The sequence below is a fragment of the Gorilla gorilla genome, chromosome 13 (assembly GCF_029281585.2).
Source record: "Gorilla gorilla gorilla isolate KB3781 chromosome 13, NHGRI_mGorGor1-v2.1_pri, whole genome shotgun sequence".
NCBI lineage: Eukaryota > Metazoa > Chordata > Mammalia > Primates > Hominidae > Gorilla > Gorilla gorilla.
Genome location: NC_073237.2, coordinates 59269401 through 59283566, shown reverse-complemented (window position 1 = coordinate 59283566; position 14166 = coordinate 59269401). Strand labels below are relative to the sequence as shown.

Here is a 14166-nt window from a genome sequence, read left to right as displayed (position 1 = left end):
CAGGAGGAATATCTGTATTGGACTAAGGTCTAAGGAAGCAGGGTTTTAGAGAGGGCTTGGGGTTATCCCAGGGCAATCACGCCTAATTCCTCCCTCCACCAATTTTTTGCACCCTATTTAGTTCTGGTCTTTAGGTAGAGTAGGTTAGCTGCTTTAGCTCTTGCATTCTTTCCACTCTAGAAAGAGAACAAAACCACGAGATTCTTGTGTGTGAAGCTGTGTTTGTGTGCAGGACTTTTTGTTTTCAGTAATTTCATACCCTTCCTCCCTGTACCTCTCCCCTACACCCCTGCCCAAAGTGCCAAGTTTCAAAGGACTTAGGATCTATACTTATTTCCTAGGAAAAAACTAACATTCCAATGAAGTTCCATTCCTATCATTTAGAGTCTCTTCCTCGCTAGGGTGACAGATCTTTCAGATCCCCCAATCGTGCATGGCTCCCATTCCCAATAGTGCATAGCTTCAATCGAACCTTTAATATTATTACCTTTTCTCTCCTTTCTGAACATATCAGTTATAACTCTTTTTGAACTATTTTTAGAGGTTGCCCAAGAATTTGCAACATACATTTACAATTAATCCAAGCCCACTTTCAAATAACACTATCTTACTTCACTGGAGTACAAGTGTTTTATAATAAAAAGTAATTCTAATTCCTCCCTTCCATTTCTTGTATCATTGCTGTCATTTATGTCACTTAAACAGAAACATACACTAAGATATATATAAGCATACATAATCTAATACATTGTTTCAACTATTATTTTGAACAAAGTGTTCTGTTTTATCAATTAAGAATAAGAAAAATAAAAATTTTTGTTTTACCTTCACTTATTCCTTCTCTGATATACTTCCTTTCTTGATTTAGATCTGAGTGTTTGCTCTGGAAAGCCCTACTTGCAGAAACAAATGTTGTTCTAGCAAGAACTAGATCTCAGTCCAAGAATTCACCATGAGCTCATCTGGCTGGAGAAAAAAATGCACTCTAAGATGATAGGCCATCACCTGACTCAAATAATTGCTTCTTGACATACCATAACTTGCAACAAAGTGAAATCTCTAAGGTTAGGAAAAACTGAAGATTGGACCAATAACAGGAGTAACTGAAGGCCAAAACCAAGATATTTTGAAGAATTTATTTCACATGTACAAGATGAGAGTGGGGGGCGGGGTATGTGTATGTGTGCATGTATATGTGTGCATGAGCAGACATGTGATGGGAGGAAGGATATAAACCTCACTGGAACTAATGTAGCTGATAGGGAAAACAGCCGGGGCTCTAATTGGACACATTCTTAATACAAGAATACAATTTTTAAGTACATCACCACTGCCAGCATGCCCAAGAGAAAGGCTGAAGGGGATGTTAAAGGAGATAAAGTCATGATGAAGGATGAACCACAGAGAAGATCATGAGGTTGTCTACTAAACCTGCTCCTCCAAAGCCAGAGCTCAAGCCTAAAAACGCCCATGCAAAGACAGGAGAGAAGATACCCATAGGGAAAAAGGGAAAAGCTGATGCTGGCAAGGAGGGGAATAACCCTGCAGAAAATGGAGATGCCAAAACAGACCAGGCACAGAAAGCTGAAAGTGCTGGAGATGCCAAGTGAAGTGTGTGCATTTTTGATAACTGTATACTTCTGGTGACTGTAGAGTTTGAAATATGATTTTTTTATCAAGTTTTATAAAAATGCAGAATTTTATTTTACTTTTTTTTAAGCTATGTTGTTAGCACACAGAATACTTCATTGTTTTTGGGGGAAGGGGCATATGTCACTAATAGAATGTCTCTGAAGCTGGATTGATGTGGGGAAAACACCTTTCCCTTCTAGTTTTGAGAGACTTCCTCTTGGCTCCCAAGAGGAGGGATCCCCTGATTTTGACACACATGGCCACCTTGGCACAAAGCCTTGTGGTATGGAAAAACAAATTCGTTTTATGTCTTCTTCTTCATTTCCATCTTTCAGCGTAGACTTAACTCCCTTAAGCCTAGACATCTGTTGGGACCTGACCCCCAATCATTGGTTACAAGTGTGTCAGGCAATCTGGACTTTCCAGTGATGCCACTGAGATGGCACCTGTCAAAAGAGAAGTGGTTCAGTTTCTAGATTGTGGATCTTCAGATAAATTCTGCCATTTTCTTTTCACTTCCAGAAAGTCAGGGTCGGCTTGTGAAAAGTTGTTAAACAACATGCTAAATGTGAAATGTCAACCCTCACTCTAAACTTTCCCTGTTCAGAGCATAAGATGAATACTTCATTGGGTTTTATAGTGGCTTTCTAATTTTTGGTAGTCCATTGAAGAAGGGAGTATAAAAGTTGTTGTATACTGTTAATGATTTTCTGCCCATGTCCTGCCTGAAATACCATGATTGTTTATGGAGAGTATCTTTAATAAAGCTGGATACAGTTTGCTTGGAAAAAAAAAAAGAATTGCTTGTGCTGCATCCCGTAAGTTTTGGTATGCTGTTTCTATTTTCATTTGTCTAAAAATATTTTTAATTTCCTTTTTATTTTCTTCTTTGACACATTGTTTAGGAGGAGGGTGTCTAATTTCTACGTATTTTTGAATGTTCTGCAATTCCTTCTCCAAATTAACAATTTGATTTCTAGTTTCATGACATTGTGGTATCAAAAAATACTTGATATGATTTCAATTTTCTTAAATTTGTTAAGACTTGTTTTGTGACCTAACACATGATCTAGCATGAAAAATGTTTTGTGTGTGCATGAAAAGAATGTGTATTCTGCTGCTGTTGAATAGAATGGTCTGTATATGTCTGTTAGGTTCCTTTGACCCAAAGCGTAGTTCAAGTCCAGGTTTCCTTATTTTCTATCTAGATGATTTTTGTGTTGCTGAAAGTGAGATACTGAAGTCTTCTGCTATTATTATATTGCACTCTATCTCTTCTGATCTATTAATATTTGTGTTATGAATATATAGATTCTCTGATGTTGAATGCATATGTATTTATTTTATATCTTCTTCATGAATTGACCTTTTCATCTCATTATATAATGACCTTCTTTATCTCATTTTAGTTTTTGACAATGTCTATTTTATCTGATTTAAGCATAGCTACCACTGATTTCTTTCGGTTTCCCTTTGCATGAAGTATCTTTTTACAACCTTTCTATTTCAATCTATGTATATTCTTAAAGGAGAAGCAAGTCTCTTGCAGAGAGCATAGAGTTGGGTCTTGTTTTTTAATCCATTCAGCGACTCTATGTCTTTTAAAAACTTTTTATTTTATTTAATTGACAAATAATAATTACATATATATTTATTGGGTACAATGTGACAATTTGATACATGCATACATTGTGAAATGATCAAATCAGGTTCATTAATATATTCATCACCTAATATATTTGTCATTTATTTTTGGTGAGAGCATTTGAAATCCACTATTTTATGACATCAGTAAGATAACCTAACTAGAAGCTCCCAATACTCACCACCACCCTCCCAAAGATAGCCAAAACAATAAGTAAGCAACTACATTTAGAAGAAAATAACTAAGGGAGGATGTTAGAATACATTAAAGGTGTATTAGAAACTCTGTAGTGTGCAGAAACCCAGGATGGCCACATAGACAACAGAAGGAAACACCTCACCTCCACCACCCTATCCCTACATCAGGATCAGTTGGAACCAGGGGGAAATTCTCCTTGCAGGGAAAAGGTAAGGAAGAGGACCACAGCGCCCCCATCACCACCTTAGGCACCTACAGTCCTCACCTCTGGTGACCCCTGCAGTTCTCACAGGCACTAAGCCCAGCTGAGGGAACTCCCTGGAATCCACACAGCTACACTCCCCACAGAGGAGGAGAAAATACTCACCACTGTGACCCACGTGGATATTGCATTTGAAATCAGAAACACTGTTGGAATGTGTCCTGTTCTGGGGATAGGTAGCCATAGTACACTTCCATCCCTCCAGCTTTGTTGCTGTTGAACTGCCCCCAAATTGTTGCGCACCGTCCACAAGCTGAGCTGCTGCTACATCCTATTTCTTGGGGTCAAGCTGCAGTGGAGATGCTCCACCCACCCCTCCAAGTTGCTTTTGGCCCTGCCCTGTGAAGGCTTGAGCTGAAATGGCACTCAGCCTCCTAAAGAATTGGTTCCTTGGCTGCTCAGAGCAGTCATGCACCCCCATTCCTGAATGGAAGCAGCACCTTGCCTCCAGGAAATCAGTGTCATGGCCAAGCCAAATCAGTTGCACATCTCAGGGATGAGATGACGTGGTATTTTACATCTTAGCTAAACAGAGCACTGACTGAGCTGGGTCAGCTCACCCTACAGGTTGAATAATTGTAGTACCCTGCTTTCCTGGAACTGGACTAGCCCATTAGAGTATGAGCTGCTGAGATACCCCCATCCCCAAGGAATGGAATCATTGCAGCACTGCTCCCTTCCTTCCAGGGCCCAAGTGACATCTGCCCTCTGCTATTCCAGGGTCCTTGCTGCTGTCACACCTGGCTTCACAGAATCTGGGATACTTCTATGTCCCACTATCCCCAGGTCCAGAATCCCCACTATGCAGTTCCTCGTGTCCTGAGGCCTAAGTTGCAATGGTGCCCTATTGGCTCTGTTTCCCAAATTGCAGCTGTACCTTCTTTCTGGGTCCTAACCTTTAGCTGGGCCAATGCTATGCCATGCCTTCCAGAGTCAAAATCTTTCCCTACTAAAGGCACTCTCTAAAGTTTGGAAGAAGTGCTGTTCCACCAGATGCACAGACATCAATTCAAGGACATAAGAACTATTAAAAAGCAAGAAACATGACACCAATAAAAGACAAGGTGCCAGTAACTGACCCCAAAGAAAAGGAAGTTTATGAGTTGCCTGAAAAGGAATTAAAAATAATAATCTTAAGGAAACTCAGATAGATCTGAGAGAATACAGATAGACAATTCAGCAAAATCAGGAAAGCAATTCGTCATCTTAATGAGAAATTCAATAAAGAAGAAAACAGAAATCTTAGAGCTCAAGAACTGAGTGAAGAAAATAAAAAATATAATAGAAAGTTTCAACAGCAGACTAGATCAAGCACAAGGAAGAAACTCTGCATTTGAAGATAGGTCATATGAAATTACCCAATGAGAAGGAAAAAAAAACCACGAAAAGTGTGAAGACAGCCAATGGGACATATGGGACATCATTAAGCAAACAAACTTTTGCATTATGGGAGCTCTACAGGGAGAAGAGACAAACGTGCAGAAAGCTTATATAATGAAACAATTGCTGAAAACTTCCCAAGTTTTGAAAGAGATATGAACATCCAGATTCAAGAAGCTCCAAAGTTCCTAAACAGATTGATCTCAAATAGGTCCTCTCCAAGTTGCATTACAACTAAACTGTCAAAAGCCAAAGACAAAGAGAATTTCAAAAGCAGCAAGACAACAGCATCAAATCATATATGAGAGGATTCCCATTAGACTATCAGCAAATTTCTCAGCAGAAAACTTGCAGGTCAGGACAGATGAGATGATACATTCAAAGTGCTGAAAGAAAAAAATTTTCAGGTGAGAATACTATACTCAACAAAGCTATCCTTTAGAGATTAAGGAGAAATAAAGTCTTCCCCAGACAAACAAAAGAAGTTGAAGAAATTCATTACCACTATACCTGCCTTACAAGAAATGCTTAAGGGAGTCTTCAAGTGGAAATAAAAGGACACTAGTTACTAATATGAAGATATAAGAAAGTATCAAATTCACTGGTAAAGGTAAATACATAGTCAAATCCAAAATACTCTAATATTATTATGGTTCTCTGTAAGTCATGTATATCTTTAGTATGAAGGTTAAAAGCCAAAAAAGTCAAAAATAATAACTATAATAAGTTGTTAAGAAGCACATAATTTTTCAGTATATATTTGTACATCTGTATTTATTAAGTATATACTTATCATTGACATATATATATATATGTGCAAATAACATCTTTAGGACTTTCTTCTTTTTTATTATTACTTTTTTTATTGTTTTCATTTCACTGATTTCTCTTTTTTTTATTACACTTTAAGTTCTGAATGTACAGGTTTGTTACATAGGTATACACATGCCATGGTGGTTTGCTGCACCATCAACCCGATATCTACATTAGGTATTTCTTCAAATACTATCCTCCCACTAGCCCCTCACCCCCTGAAAGGCCCTGGTGTGTGATGTTCCCCTCCTTGTGTCCATGTGTTCTCATTGTTCAATTCCCACTTATGAGTGAGAATATGCAGTGTTTGGTTTTCTGTTCCTGTGTTAGTTTGCTGAGAATGATGGTTTCCAGCTTCATCCATATCCCTGCAAAGGACATGAGCTTATCCTTTTTTATGGCTGCATAGTATTCCATGGTGTATATGTGCCACATTTTCTTTATCCAGTCTATCATGGATTGGCATTTGTGTTGGTTCCAAGTCTTTACTATTGTGAATAGTGCTGCGGTAAACATACATGTGCATGTGTTTTTATAGCAGAATGATTTATAATCCTTTGGGTATATACCCAGTAATAGGATTGCTGGGTCAAATGGCATTTCTGGTTCTATATCCTTGAGGAGTCACCACACTGTCTTCCACAATGGCTGAACTAATTTAGAAATACATAATGTAAAAATATGTAAATTGTGAAATCAAAAATATAAATGAGGAAGTTTAAAGTCTAGAGTTGTTGTATGGGATTGAAATTAAGTTGCTATCAACATAAAAGAGTCTTATAACTGTAAGATGTTTTATGTAACCCTCACAGCAACCAGAAAACAAAAGATAATAGCAGATACACAACTGATAAAGAGAAAGGAATCAAAACAGCACCACAGGAAATCATAAAATCACAAAGATAAACAACAAACAATGGATCTATAAAACAACCAGAAAACAATTAACCAAATGGCAATAGTAACTCCTTACCTATCAATAATTACTTTGAATGTAAATGGATTAAATTCTCCAATCAAAATACATAAAGTGGCTGAATGGATAAAAAACCAAGATTCAACTATGTGCCGCTTACACTAAATACACTTTAAGAACACACATACCCTGGGAGGCTGAAACAGGAGAATTGCTTGAATCCAGGAGGCAGAGGTTGCAATGAGCTGAGACTGCATCATTGCACTCCAGCCTGGGCAACAGAGTGAGACTCTGTCTTAAAAAAAAAAAAAAATAGCTGGGCTACACTGAGAAAGAAGAGCTCTGAGGGAGAACTGGCCCTGCTGGATATTACACCCTATTTTAAAGCTTATATAGGTAAAGCAGTTGGTATTAGTACGAGAAAAAAACCACACACACATTGTAATCAGTCAAAAGATGGTATTAAATTGAAAGAAAATATTTGCCGCATCTATTACAAATACAAACAATAGTTCTAACATACAAAGACCTTTTTTAAAATTGAGAGGGAAAAGACCAAAATTCTAGAGAAAAATGGGTAAAAGACACAAATTAGGCAACTTGCAAAAGATGTAAATTGGTCTGTGAATATGTCAAAAATGCTCAGTTGTATTTATAATAAGAGAAATGCAAACTAAAACCACACTAAGATACCATTTCTTACTCATCAGAATAGCAAAAATTTTCAACTTAATACACTGTTGACGAAGTGTGGGAGAGACACTCATATACGCCAGTGGGGTGGTGGGAATGCAAAATCGTACGACCCTTTTGGAAGAGAATTTCACAGTATTTAACAAAACTATGTGTGTGTGTGTGTGTGTGTGTGTGTGTGTGTGTGTGTGCGTGTGTGTGTGTGTATGTATACACACAGTTAGAAATAGTAGAGACAGGGTTTCGCCATGTTGGCCAGGCTGGTCTCAAACTTGTGACCTCAGGTGATCCACCTGCCTTGGCCTCCCAAAGTACTGGGATTTACAGGCATGAGCCACTGCACCCAGCCAAAATTTCTGGATTTTAAAAACTATTTGCAACATTATAATAAGATGACTTCACCCTGCCATTTTTATTTTCTCCCTCAGTGAGTGAAGTCAGGATAAACAACATCCCTTTTCTGTTCCTCCTACCATGAACAAAGTAACAAGAAATAGCTGGTTGGAAAAATGAACATCTCATAATAATATGAAATACATTTAAAAGCCTTCTATTTCCTACACCTCTTGGTGGTTTTTTACTATGCTTAATGTGAAATATGTGGATTTTTAAAAATAGCTCTAGCAGTTAAATGATGCTGTAAAACCCCAATATGGTAAGTGTAAATAATTCTAACAGTAATTTCTTGTTACTATACCTTTCAAAGAAGTTTATTCTATAATTTAGCAAGGTCTCTTAACATTAATGTTTTTACTCAGCAACAGATATGGACCTTCTCAAAGAGAATCACAGAACAAGAGAATTAACAATCTTATTTTTTTTCTTACCTATTGGTAAGAAAATGAGCTGTGCTGCTCATTTTCAACCTTTTGGATTCAGAAATTCTGTTACTAGTTTGTAGTTTTTGCTGAGGATTCTATTTTTTTTTAAATAAGCTGGGAACAGGATCAGCTAACTCAAGGAATTAAGTAATTTATTTCTAACAATATTTAACCATTTGCTGATTTAAAGTTGAGCTACTATTTTTTCTGGGTTGATTCCAAAGAGAATAGATTTCCGTTTTAAAGATTTTTAAGATTGGCAATAAGAAAAGGGCCAATCAAATACAAATCTGTGCCCTCATGGAAATGAACACTAAAAACTATACCCAGATGTTTGATGATCTGGGAAGAAAAGCCTCTTACCTTATAGTGAGATACATTCTCCTTCAGTTGGTGAATCTCTAGAAATGACCATCTCCCTAGCCCAGCATTCTATCTAGTGTTGCTATTTTTATCATTAACACCAAGTTTCATACACATCCCTTTCCTAAGGAACTGTAAACACGTTCACTACAAGTAACCTTTGGGAAGTGAAAGTTTCAAAGGCAAAATGATCTAGATTTTTTGATGTGGTGACTAAGATTTCTTTAATTCCTGGGAAGCAATACAGGAAGCCTATATGACTTCCTGATGAACTGAGGGTGAGCAGGGAAGGCAGAGGAGGCAGACATATTTACCAGTTTCTAACATAGCCATTGAGAAAAGAACAAGACGAATGGCTCAGGGGCAGGGAAACGAAGAACGAGGGAGAAAACATGAACTGAATGGAACGTCCCATGAGGATTTTTTATGAGAAGTTTTTTTTTAATGTAACTTTTCGTTTAGGAAAAAGTTCAAATATCAGATGCTATAAACAAAATTCACCATCCTCCAGTGGTAGTTAAATTCATGCACAAATACATTAAGCTGACAAACTTTTACTAGGGTTTGGGTAAAGTTACCGATATATGCTATAAATATATGAAACTATAAAATGAACCTCCTCTATGGGATCATTAGTCAAAGGCATGATGTTAGTTTATTTACAATAATTGGAAAGCAAGCAACTCAGTGAATTACTGGTATTTCAATTCTGGACTTCAATTCAGAAGCCACTGAAATCCTGGACAGTAGTTCTGACCATCTCTCTGTGTAAATAATTTTGCAGAATTATGGAGCAGGACTCTTTAAGAAATAAGAATAACATTCTTTATGAAGTCAGAAAATATGGATTCATGTAGTAGAAAATAATAGAAGAGCAGGTGAAAGAAGCACCTTTAAAGATGTTCTTAAACTTAATTTTTTTATTTGATCAGATACCATTAAGAAATGCATTAAGGTTCATCCTCTAAGCTAACACTTTTTTTTTTTTTAAGACGGAGTATCACTCTGTCACCCAGACCAGAGTGAGGTGGCACAATCTCGGTTCACTGCAACCTCTGCCTCCCGGATTCAAGCCATTCTCCTGCCTCAGCCTCCCAAGTAGTAAGGATTACAGGCACCTGCCACCACATCTGGCTAATTTTTGTAGTTTTAGTAGAGATGGGGTTTCACCGTGTGGGCCAGGCTGGTCTAAAACTCCTGATCTCAGGTGATCTGCCCTCCTCGGCCTCCCAATGTGCTGGGATTACAGGTGTGAGCCACCACACCCAGCAAACCTAACACTTTTAATTAAACTTTACAATTCTGAAAGAATCTCTCCAGTGAATTTTGGACACTAACAAGGACACAACAAAATTATTTATTTTTTAATTTCTTGACATAGGGTGTCACTCTGTCGCCTAGGCTGGAGTACAGTGTCATGATCTCGGCTCACTGCAACCTCCACCTCTCAGGTTCAAGTGATTCTCCTGCCTCAGCCTCTCAGGTAGCTGGAACGACAGGTGTGTACCACCACACGCAGCTACGTTTTGTGTTTTTAGTAGAGATGGAGTTTCACCATGTGGGCCAGGCTGCTCTCGAACTCCTGACCTCAGGGGATCTGCCCACCTCAGCCTCCCAAAGTGCTGGGATTATAGGCATGAGCCACCATGCCCAGCCACACAAAAATAATTTAAATGAAACATTTTCACATATGAAAAGTTATTTTTAGTATTGCATTTAAAGACTCTTTATATTCAGAGGGCATTTAAAAATACTAAATAAAGACTTTTTGAAGAAGCACACAAACCTAGAAGAAAGATAGTTCTGTCTTCTAGCTACTCTGTGCTGGAAGACTGGGTAGAAATGATGCATTTTATCATTATCATCTGAATGTAACATATGGAAGCCAGCTATGGATAAATCTACAACTACAACAAAGACTGGAATAATATATCTCATCAAAATTAGGCAGCACTTCATTTTCAGTGAGTTGAAGAATCACAACATGATTCTCATCTTAAAATTATACACTTCAATGTGATTCATACTTCACAGTAACAATAAAGGCAAACATAAGACTATTCTTCTACTAAAGCAGAATTTTTGAAAATCACAGTTTTAACCAAAAGTTTAAATTCCAATCTCACTTTCTCATATGAGTAAATTTTGATGCTGGAAGCAAATATTTTAGTGGTAAGTATGAATGTGAAGGCTACAAAACAAAACTGTAGGCTTCCTACTAGTGGCAACAGATTGAACCAACCCATTAGAAAATGAGCTCATGGACTTTCTTCCAGGTAAGATCAAAGAAGTGAGTGTGCTTACTGCCTCATCTTGCACATAGCTTTCCCCTCATTTTATTCACGTTTTTATTCAAATACTTCTTTCCCAAAGACAGCTCTTCCCTGACTCTCCATCCAGCCTTAATATTCATCATAGCACTTAGCTTGATTTACACTTTGTATTTCTTTAGATACTGTCTGTCATTTTTACTAAATGTAGGCTGTTTATGAGCAGTGACTGAGCACAATTCTATGTCCCGATCACCTTAGATAAGTGTTAATCAAATATTTGTTGAAAAAAGGAAGGAAATAAGGCAGGAAGGAAGGAGGGATGGAGGGAAGGAGAGAAAGAAGGGATGGAGGGTGGGGAGAAGAAATGGAGAAAAAGAGGAAGAAAAGGGAGGGAAGAGGGGAGGGAGGGAAGAAGGAAGGAAGCAAGTAAGCAATGTTCAGTGGCTTAAGGTATCTGCCTAAACACATGCACTGTGGCTAAGGAAAAAGGAGAAAGCAGAACACTGCAAGCAGCTGTCCCAGGTGCTGCCCTCAGGTCACTGAATTTACAGAGCATAAAGATACAGGGAGCATTGGCTGCCCTTGGTGTCAGCTGTGCTCAGTACACTCGAGTTGGTGAGCTTGTTCTTCTTCTCTATCTCTAGCTTTGAGGCAGCCCTGAGAACGATGGTCACTTTCTTCTCCTCCTTATTTCTTTTTATTTCAAAACTAGAACAGGAAGGTATAGAATTTGAAGGAGGACATAGCTGAGATCTGTGCAAATATGAACTTTGTAGCTTGGTGCCCAAATCCGAATGGATGGGTACAGCAAAGCCTGAACCACACTGAGGACTAGAGCAGGTAGATTAGGATATCAGTGGATAGACAGCAAAACAGGAGCAGACAATGAATAAGGTCCCTTCCAAGTGTGAGCTTCTCTTTGTGACTCTGGGAAAGCAGATAGGGCAGCAGCTGCACCCTTACCACTCAGCAACCCCCAAAGGAGAAACATCAGGGGTGGATTACCCTCCAGCAGTGCTTTACTGCTCAGATTTAGGAAGGTGAGAAACCTGCTGCCCAGTCATAGGACTGCAGCATGCCAGGGACCCTCCAGAAGCAATATGCTTTTAATCACAGATGAAAAGTATTTAATAGTTACTGAACAACATAAAAACAACGACAAGAAATCCAAGGAGAGAAGTTAATTCTGTTAAGCCAACCAAGTGATACAAGGTTTTGCCTGGAGGAAGGAAAACAGAGAAGCAAGCTGTGATCTTCCCTTTTTGTAGCAAGTGCTTTGAATCTCCTTGGAGAAGGAAGTCCACAGAGAACAATTTGATTTCTAAGTAAGTAATAATTAGATGCTCTAAGTTTTCAATTTGATAAAGCTACAAACATCCTGGTATTTCTTCTCCACTGCATCCAAACCCACAATAGAATATGCGGGTATAAAGCCTTTGGGATCCTCTCACTGGAGAAGTCCATATCTGAGATACCTCATTTTACATCATAAAGCTTTGAGGAAATTATATCATGTTTAAAGACTTTTTAAAAGAAGGCACCACATGATGTTATAATATTGGGTAGCATTTTACCACCAAGTAGTGATGGGGTCAGAACAAGTCATCCCAAAATATGCCACTTTGATGTATTATTTTGAGCTAAAAGAAACTGAGAACCAGTCAATGCAGAAAAAGCACTTTGCCTCCCCATCTGCTTAAAGTATAATTTCCCATTTGTAAAGGACATTTTTATTAGTAAATGTATCTATCTTTGCCAGAAAGAGAGTTACTCATAGATAACTTTTTCTCACCGGAGAGACTTTTATCTGCATAGCAAGGTAACCTTTATTCACCACACATTTCCTCCTCCCGCCTTCCCACAATTCATCTCTACCACTCCCCAGTACCCCCAAATCCTTATTCCTATTCCTTACTCTAGCTTAAGATAGTACCTCTCTCAATCATCTGGCTGCTTCCTGGAGTCTCATATTTTGGTGGGACTCCTGTGCGTATGTAAGTAATTAAATGTTTTTTCTCCTTTTAATCTGTCTAATATCAATTTAATTCATAGACCAGCCAAAAAACCTCGAAGGGTACACAGAAGCAATTTTCCCTCTCCTACAGTAGTTTTTCTCCTAATAAAATATATAAAGAAAACAAATTCCTTGCCATCGTCATTATTTCACCTTATATAACTTCTGTTATATAAGGTTACTTGTTCTTCCCTTTTATATGGCTCAATAGGCAGATTTTTTTCCCTTTTCTTTAGAGTTGTGCATTTTTAGGGTGTCCAGTCCTTGCAACTGACTGTTCTTGAATATGAAAGCTCTAATTGCTGTACTTATTAAAGGTACACAGCAACAAACTATTACTTAGAAATGAATTAATTTTCAGAGGTTTTAAAATATCTAACCTAATAGAATTTCCCTTACTTGTAAGTGTACTAATGTCTTTAAATATGCAAATGTTTAAATACTAAAAATATATGCAAAATATGGAATTAAAATATGCAGGCCAGGCACGGTGGCTCATGCCTGTAATCCCAGCAATTTGGGAGGCCGAGGTGGATGGATTCACTTGAGGTCAGGAGTTCAAGACCAACCTGGCCAACATGGCTAAACTGCGTGTCTACTAAAAATACCTAAAGTTAGCCAGGTGTGTTGATACGTGCCTGTAGTCCCAGCTACGCAGGAGGCTGAGGAAGGAGAATCACTTGAACCCAAAGGCAGAGGCTGCAGTGAGCCAAGATCACACCACTGCACTCCAGTCTGGGCAACAGAGTAAGACTCTGTCTCAAAATAAATAAATAAATAAAATATGTAATTCCAATCAGCTCTTAAGGTGGTGGTAGTAATTTTTATTGTTATATGTGCAAAAAAAATCACCAATATTTGTGGGTAGATTAGCAGTTACTAATGTTAAAGTGCAGGGTCTACAGCTGAAGTTCTCCTTGTGTTTTTTACTTGTTTATGTACATTAAAAAGAAAACATACAATCACAGATAGATTTTCCAAGAGAGGAAAATTACGCATAATCCCCACTCAATATAACTTCTAATACTCAGAGGTCTTCATATTCAAAATTCCCTCAAAACATATGTGGCTTCAAATTGTGGGGTGCATAACTGAAAATAATCATTTTACATTATAATTTGACATTTAAGTCATGTAAAATGATTTAAAAATCAGA

At 38.0% G+C, this 14166-nt stretch overlaps 1 protein-coding gene and 1 pseudogene across 4 annotated transcripts in view; one reads left to right on the top strand and one right to left on the bottom strand.

Annotated features, from left to right (window-relative positions):
- LOC101151950 (prorelaxin H2) overlaps positions 1–14166 on the bottom strand; it is a 40655-nt gene that overhangs the window by 10393 nt on the left and 16096 nt on the right. Inside the window, exon 1 of one of the 4 annotated variants that reach the window (XM_019033014.4) lies at positions 826–916. The exons of the other annotated variants lie outside the window; for them this stretch is intronic. The gene's annotated coding sequence lies outside the window, so the exon portion shown is untranslated. Of the gene's footprint in view, positions 1–825; positions 917–14166 lie in introns of those variants that run through there. 4 annotated transcript variants of the gene reach the window in all.
- On the top strand, positions 1038–1657 carry LOC134756868 (non-histone chromosomal protein HMG-17-like; annotated as a pseudogene).